We start from the raw sequence: 9,191 nt of genomic DNA on the forward strand, positions 1-9,191 counted from the left end.
GTCTGCAAAATCATAATTGAGCGTATTGTCTTATTTGGGTAGTAAGTTGGGTAGAGTAATGCTGGAACCCAAGATAATGCACAAATTATTCAGTAAATCCATAAATAGTGGTGCCACCAGAGGCAAGGAGGGCAAATCTAAGACAATCTCATGTCTACTAATGAGGACAAAGCTTGCTAAGACACTAACTTTTCTATTGCAATCAATTGGCTATCAGATAACTGGCTAATCCTCCATGATATGACACCATAAGCAGGGCTCTTTTCTACCAAGGACCCACCAACATGGGCCATGTTCACACCAAAACCATGAAGCAGGCAGCCTGGGTCATTGATGAGAAGTACTACACGTGTCTGGGCAACAACTTTGAAAAGAACAAGCACGTGTGGGGGCGATCACCATCATTCCCAGCAAGAAGTTGTGCAACAAGATAGCTGGCGATGTCACAGCTGATGGAATGGATCCAGAGGGACCCAGTGAAGGCAACTCCGTCAAGCTGCAGGAGGAGGAGGGAGAGAAGAGAGACAGGTCTCAGCCCTTGATCAGGAGATCATTGAAGTAGATCCTGACACTAAGGAAATGCTGAACCTTTTGGAGTTTGGCAGTCTGTCCAACCTCCAGGTCACTCAGCTTATAGTTGGGATGAATTTCAAAACATCACGTGGAACTGTTTGAATCTATCTGCTGTGCTGTAACATTTTAATAAATCTGGGACAATAGCCACAAAAAAGGTCTCTTTTCAACAGAGAGTGAATGAGAGCATATCCACATGGGGGGCAGAGAGAGAAAGTGGCTGGGTAGGGTTAGGGTGGTAGAGACAGAAAGGCTGTAGTAGGCAAGAAAATCTCTGAAAGTGCAGTTCTTTCTGAAGACTCCACCCTGCCATCCTGGTGAGTTTTGTTGCCATTAAGTAATGTTTATTATAGGGCAATTCACAAATTGCCAGGTGGCGGAAGCAACCCAAATGCCCATCAACCCATAAATGCATTAGCAAACTGTGGCATAAATATACCATGGAATACTATTCAGCCATAAGAAAAGATGGAGACTTTACATCTTTTATGTTTATTTGGATGGAGTTGAAACACATTCTTTAAAGTATCTCAAGCTGGGCGAACTGGCTGGCGACCTGTAGAAGACTGAAACTGGACCCACACCTTTCACCATTAACTAAGAGATTCTCACTGGATTAAAGTTTTAAACTTAAGACATGAAACTATAAAAATACTAGAAGAAAGTGCAGGAAAAACTCTTGAAGAAATCCGTCTGGATGAATACTTTATGAGGAGGACCCCCCTGCCCCCCTGCCCCGGGCAATTGAAGCAGCATCAAAAATACACTACCAGGACCTGATCAAACTAAAAAGCTTGTGTACAATCAAGAACACAGTAAGTAAAACAAGCAGATAACCCTCAGAATGGGAGAAGATATTTGCTGGTTATGTCTCCAACAAAGGTTTAATAACCAGAATCCACAGAGAACTCAAATGTATTAGCAAGCAAAAATCAAGTGATCCCATCTCAGGATGGGCAAGGGACTTGAATAGAAATTTCTCTGAAGAAGACAGGTGCACAGCCTATAGACTGTGAAAAAATGTTCATCATCCTTAATCATCAGAGAAATGCAAATAAAACTACTTTGAGATATCATCAAACTCCAGTAAGATTAGCCCATATTACAAAATCCCAAATCTAGAGATGTTGGCGTGGATGTGGAGAAAAGGGAACACTTCTACACTGCTGCTGGGAATGCAAACTAATACCTTCCTTTTAGAAAGATGTTTGGAGAACACTTAGAGATCTAAAAATAGACCTGCCATTTGATCCTACAATTCCTCTACTAGGTATACATCCAGAAGACCAAAAATCACACTATAACAAAGATATTTGTACCAGAAATGTTTTTTGCAGCCCAATTCATAATTGGTAAGTTATTGAAGAAGCCCAAGTGCCCATCAACCCACGAATGGATCAATAAATTGTGGTATATGTACACCATGGAATATTATTCAGCCTTAAAGAAAGGTGCAGACTTTACCTCCTTCATGTTTACATGGATGGAGCTGGAACATATTCTTCTTGGCAAAGTATCTCAAGAATGGAAGAAAAGTATCCAATGTACTCAGCCCTACTATGAAACTAATTTATAGCATTCATATGAAAGCTATAACCCAATTATAGCTCAAGAATATGTGGAAAGAGAGGGAAGGGGAGGAAGCAGGATGGGGGGAGGAAGGGTAATTGGTGGGACCACACCTATGGTGCATTTCACAAGGGTACATGTGAAACTTACTAAATGTCGAATATAAATGTCTTAACACAATAATTAAGAAAATGCCATGAAGGCTATGTTAACCAGTTTGATGAAAATATTTCAAATTGTATATAAAACCAGCACATTGTACCTCATGATTGCATTAATGTACATAGCTATGATTTAATTTAAAAAAATGTATCTCAAGAATGGAAAAAAATTCAAGGTACTCAATACTAATATGAAACCAATATACAAATAATTACATGCCCATAAGAATGATAAAACACAAATGTAATCTAGCAAGGGGAGGGATGAGGAGTGGTAAGGGAGGAGGGAGAGCGATTGGAGGGATCTCACCGAATATGCACAATGTGAGGGTGTTCAACATGGGCCCCTGGGTGAAAGACTCTTCTACAACTTGAAAATTACCTTGGAAAATGAGAACAATGTAACCTAAAAATTTGTACCCTCAGATTAATTTGAAATAAAAAAAAAAAGTATTGCTGGGTGTGGCGGCTTACACCTGTAATCCTAGCACTCTGGGAGGCTGAGGCAGGTGGATTGCCTGAGCTCAGAGGTTCGAGACCAGCCTGAGCTGGAGTGAGCCAGAGTAAGACCCTGTCTCTACCAAAAAAAAAAGCCAGACATTGTGGTGAGTGCCTGTAGTTCCAGCTACTTGGGAACCGAAGGGCAAGAGAATTGCTAAAGGAAGAAAAGAAAAATAAAAGAATTTTTTTTTTAAAAATCAAAAACTTCAAACTAAGATGAGTGAAAGCCAGTTGAAAGCAAAATTAAAAAAAAAAGGCATTGGCTTTTTAAAAGGAAATTAACATCACTAGTATAGAATATAGATTATTTTGTATACCTGATTATTCAGAACCTATTTACAGTGAGGGCTTTGTCAGAACCATTCACATAGCTCAGAAATATTCTTACATTCTGGATATATTTTAAGGGACCCATCTATAGATCCCTTCCCAACCTTTCTGAAGTTGGCAGTTGTCCTTTTCCAAGCCTCTGACAATCCTGCTAATCTGGTAGTTCACTCTTCGTGAATATGCATAATCCTTATTTCATACTGTGTATCTTCTACCCAAACAGACAATATGAACTGCTTGAAGTTTACTCCGAGGAGGATTATCTTTTGCTTTCCTTTGCTGCCATCCATGAACAGGGTCTTTAATCCACCTCCTCCCCCGCCCCCCCACACCACATTTTTTGGCTGGTAGTAACATAATTACAAAGAACTATATATAAATTGGGCTCGAGTTTTTTCCAACATCAGTTGATTATCCCTACTAAACTCTTAATGGGCTAGGCGGTGGGCTGAATGAAGAGAGGCAGCATGATAGAAGGAAGCAGTGTGGGAATGTGATCACACAACTTAGTTGGGCCTTTACGAGCTGCTCAGAACTCTTCTCTTGAGTGATGGAATTCAAAGGGAACAACTACGTCAGTGGTTCTCAACTAAGGGCAATTGTGCTTTCCAGGGGTAGAATTTAGCAATTGAGCTAAACATTTAGTAAATATTTGGGGATGTTTTTGATTGTCACAAGATGGGGATGCTACTGGCAACTAGTTGAAAGGTAGGGATGCTTCACAATGCACAGGATAGCTCCCCATCATAAAGAATCCCATCCAAATGAAATGGGATGGTAGATGCGAGAGAAGGATGGCTCTCACCTCAGGTATAATTAAGTAATAGAAATTTATTGATAATTTGATACACCTACAGGTGCACCTGCAGGGAGCTCTTGTGGTGGGCTAACAAGAAGCCTCAAATAGCGGGGAGAAGCCTTTTTATACCATTATTCTGCATAGTCATGGTGACTATGTGCACTATGTGACATGGTGCAAGTTAGCTCAATACAAAAGCCAATCTTAGCAGTTAGAATGGGGTCACAGAGTAGGGGTACATTCATACATCACAAGATATATCACAAGTATATTACTTTATGATCACAAGATGGGGTTTACACAATTCAGGCTGGAGGTACACGTTTACTTAGGGTACAATAGCTCATAATTCAGGGGTACAAAACAAATGTTGGATAAATTTCCGAGAACAACTTGGGACTTCTTCACCCAGGGCTTTATTTGGAATCAACCCCTCCCTTCTTCAACCCCTCTCTGCATACTTCCTCAATTTCAGGCTGTTTCTCTACCCTTGAGAGGGCAGGAACTAAAAAGCTTAGGAGATGTTTCCTTTTCAAGGGTAGGGGGCTTGTTCCCTACTGGTCTTAGGGAGGGGGTCAAGGGCTGGGGGCTTGGTTATTACACAAAATGTCAATAGTGCTAAAGTTGATCTCTGTTCATGATAAGACAAATGAGATGACATCTAGTTCAGAATGGACAACTGGGATCACAGGATTACCTGTAGTTGCAAGATAAGGTGTTCATTCTTCACAAGGGCTCTTTGTTTCTCAATGTAAAAGAGTTATTAGCTTAAGAGGACTTGTCTCTTTGCCAGTACCCTGTGGGCCTCTGCCTGACAAGGTCTGCCAAAGACACTGATTTTGAACTACAACAGCCATGTGTATTATCAAAGTTCCCCACATAATACTGCTTCCAGCCAAAGAAGCTGAAATTCTAATTAAAAAAAAAAAAAATACAGGGGCTGGGCGCAGCGGCTCACACCTGTAATCCTAGCACTCTGGAAGGCTGAGGCAGGTGATAGCCTGAGCTCAGTAGTTCGAGACCATCCTGAGCAAGAGCAAAACCCCATCTCTAAAACTAGCTGGGTGTGACAGGCACCTATAGTCTCAGCTACTTGGGAGGCTGAGGCAAGAGAGCTGAGGTTGCTGTGAGCTATGACACCATAGCATTCAACTGGGGGTGACAAAGTGAGACCCTGTCTCAGAAAAAAAAAAAAAAATACAAAACACTTGCTTCCATCTCCATAGGCAGCCTGTTTTTGTGCTCAAGGGAGAAATACTTTCATAAGATTACACAACAGTGCTATTATTGGATTGGAAGTTGAGACCACAGTTGGCCATTTCAAGTTTCTTATACACTGAAAAAATGGGTTTTATGGTATTGACTAACATGATTAATTATTCATGCACCAAAAAGAAATCAAGTTTCCATAATATAATAGGAGCCAGAAGGAATATGGACAAAACCCCAAAGGTCTGAGTTACTTCCTTGTTAGACTTTCTTATTTAGTTAAAATATACAACCTTACATTGATAGGACCTTGAATCCTTCAGGAATGAGATTTTGGTCACCTTACTGGATTAAAAATCCTTATACTTGTTAGAGTTCTGGCTGAAAGTCAAGGGATTGTGCGTGGGATAGATATTGGACAAAATAAGTCAAATACTAGAGTCTGATCACCAGTTTCAAAACAAAAAAGAACTATCTGTTCTAATCTCTGTTCATTTATTTTCCTCCCATGGGATGCATGTTCCTTTTTGTTTATTTTTTTCTCCATTTCTCCCATTATTGTATGCTGTATTTTTGGCATTGGCTAACTTTACAACTTTACATAGTATACAGGTTACAGACTATTGTTATGTCTGTAAGGGATTACTATAGAGCGGGGAAGCAAAGGGCAATTCCTGAGATCCTGGATATGGCATTAAATGAAGTAACCTATGCGGCTTTTGATTGTCTCCCTGTGAATAAGGGTTCAATTGAATGAGAACAGGGTTACACTATGTAAGATGGGAGAGTATTTTAGAAAAGTTTTATTGTGGGAAGTAGTGGGTTTATATGTATTGGATGGGTAAACCAGTGGACTGTTCAGTGGGAATTTGTCATTTTTTGACTGCTCAACCCCAAGCCCATTTCTTTGGGGCATAATTCCTTGTTATATGAGTGTTTATAGGAGGCAAGGATTTATGATGCATTATAAGACTAAAGATTAGATTTTCTTTCTCCCAGATCAATCACTATTGTATGTAATCTTGGTGCCACCAATTTTAGGCTTCTGCCCACGTCTTTGAATTGGGAACGAATGGCACAACAACTGAAAGTTGAGAATTCATTCATAGTTGTGCCATTCAGTGCTAGTGGAAATGGTTTCTAGCAGTCTTCAACAGCTGTTGAACCAGAATCCTAATCAGACAATTTTGAAGCATAGCCTTAGCTATATCTCTGCTACCAAACTTTCCTTGGTTTCTTTCATTTTATGACCCTGGTTCTCTGGCCTTTCCTTCAATTCTGTGGGTAACTTCCTAACCTTATAACAAAATCATTTTCTTTTTAGTTAGACAAAGTTAGCTTCTGATGTTTAAGACCAAGAACCAAACATTCATCATATCTCAACTTTTTACCATCACTTGTCCACAAATCTCCATAATAAAATTTTATTCCACCATAATTTCTGCCATCTAGACTCATTTCTTATTTTACTAACTTAAAAAAAATTAATATGTTACCTAGCATTATTTTATAATGAACTCATCTTTCTAAAGCAATGATTTTTTTTCAATGACACATATTTATACATACTTCTGGGGTACAGTGTGATGTTTTGATATATGCATATACATAATGGTCAAATTAGTGTAATTAGCACATCCATCACCGCAAATGTTCATCATTTCTTTGTAGTGAGAATATTTAAAATTCTATCTTCTAGATTTTAAAATCTACAGCACATAATTGTTAACTATAATTACTCTACTGTACAATGGGACACTAGCACTTATTCCTCTAATTTAACTATAACTTTCTACCCCCTAACCAAATGTCCCCAATTCTAACCTCCCCCTCTTCCCAGCTTCTGATAACCACATTATTCTCTCTACTTCTATTATAATAATTTTTTTTCTTATTTATTTATTTTTATTGTTTGGGATTCATTGAGGGTACAAAGAATTAAGTTACACTGACTGCATTTGTTAGATAAAATCCCTCTTATAATTGTGTCCCAGCCCCAAGAGGTGTCCCATACACCATGAGCCCCCTTCCTCCTCCTCCTCTCCCCTCCTCACTTGCTTATTCCCCTAACACCCCCCCTCTTTGTATGAGCTCATTACTGCTTTCATATTAGAATTGAGTACATTGGATTCTTGCTTCTCCATTCTTGTGATGCTTTACTGAGTAGAATGTGTTCCACCTCCAGCCAGGTTAATACAAAAGATGTAAAGTCTCCATCTTTTTTAGTGGCTAAATAGTATTCCATGGTGTACATATACCATAACTTGATAATCCATTCCTGGGTTGGTGGGCATTTAGGCTGTTTCCACATTTTGGTGATTGTAAATTGAGCTGCAATAAACAGTCCAGTGCAAATATCCTTTTGATAAAAGGATATTTTTTTCTTGTGGGTAGATGGCTGGTAATAGGATTACAGGATCAAATGGGAGGTCTAGTTTGAGTTCTTTGAGGATTCTCCATCCATCCTTCCAGAAAGGTTGTATTAGTTTGCAGTCCCACTAGTAGTATAAAAGTGTTCCCTTCTCTCCACATCCATGCCAGTATCTGCACTTTTGAGACTTCGTGGTGTGGGCCATTCTCACTGGGGTTAGGTGAAATCTCAGGGTAGATTTGATATGCATTTCTCTGATGATTAAGGATGATGAACATTTTTTATATGTCATCTGTCTTCTTTAGAGAAGGTTCTATTCATGTCTCTTGCCCAGTAATATATGGGATTGTTGGGGGAGGGGTGTTGTTGATTAATTTGAGTTCTCTGTAAATCCTAGTTATCAAACTTTTGTCCAATTCATAATATGCAAATATATTTTCCCATTCTGAAGGTTATCTGCTTTGGTTGTTTTTTTCTTACCTGTACAGAAGCTTTTCAGTTTAATTAAGTCCCATTTGTTTATTTTTATTGTTGTTGCAATTGCCACAGAAATCTTTTTCTTAAAATCTTTCCATAGCCTGATATCTTCAAGTGCTTTTCCCATACTTTCTTCATGGACTTTTATTGTTTCATGGATAAATCATTTATCCATCTTTAATCAATTTTTGTAAGTGGTGAGAGGTGTGCATTCAGTTTCAGTCTTTTACATGTGGTTATCCAGTTCTCCCAGCACCATTTATTGAATAGGGATTCTTTTCCCCAGTGTATGTTCTTGTTTGGTTTATCAAAGGTCAGGTGGCTGTAAGATGTTAGTTTCATCCATGGTTTTCAATTCAGTTCCAATGTCAAATATCAATCTCTCTATTTTTGTGCTAATACCATGCTGTTTTGATTACTATGACCTTGTAGTATAGTTGAAAGTCTGGTCAGGGGCTATCCCCAGCTTTGTTTTTATTACTAAGAATTGCTTTGGCTATATGGGGTTTCTTCTGGTTTCATACAAAATGGAGAATTATTTTTTCCAAATCTTGAAAGTATGATGGTATTTTAATGGCGATTGCATTGAATCTGTACATTGCTTTGGATAGTATAGACATTTTCAGAATGTTGATTCTTCCCAGCAATGAGCATGTTGTATTCTTCCATTTGTTAATATCTTCTGCTATTTTTTTTCTTAGGGTTTAGTAATTGTCTCTGTAGAGGTCCTTCATCTCTTTAGTTATGTATATTCCTAGGTATTTTATTTATTTTGAAGCCACTGTGAAGAGAATTGTGTCCTTGATTAGCTTCGAATCTTAGCTGTTACAAAGGCTACTGACTTGTGGACATTGATTTTGTATTATATCCTGAGACATTACCGCATGTTTTGATCACTTCCAGGAGTCTTGTGGTTGAGTTTTTGGGATTCTTTAAGATCATATCATCAGCAAAGAGTGAGAGTTTGACCTCCTCTGCACCCATTTCAATGCCCTTTATTTCCTTCTCTTTCCTGATTATATTGGCTAGAACTTCCAGAACTATGTTGAATAGTAGTCACAGTAGAGAACAACCTTGTCTGGTTCCAGTTCTAAGTGGAAAAGCTTTCAGTTTTACTTCATTCAGTATACTATTAGCTGTTTGTTGTAGATGGCTTCAATCATATTCAGAAATGTGCACCTATGCCTATATATATATATAT

The sequence above is a fragment of the Otolemur garnettii genome, unplaced genomic scaffold (assembly GCF_000181295.1).
Source record: "Otolemur garnettii isolate 467f Iridium unplaced genomic scaffold, OtoGar3 scaffold00098, whole genome shotgun sequence".
In the NCBI taxonomy this organism is placed as follows: Eukaryota; Metazoa; Chordata; class Mammalia; order Primates; family Galagidae; genus Otolemur; species Otolemur garnettii.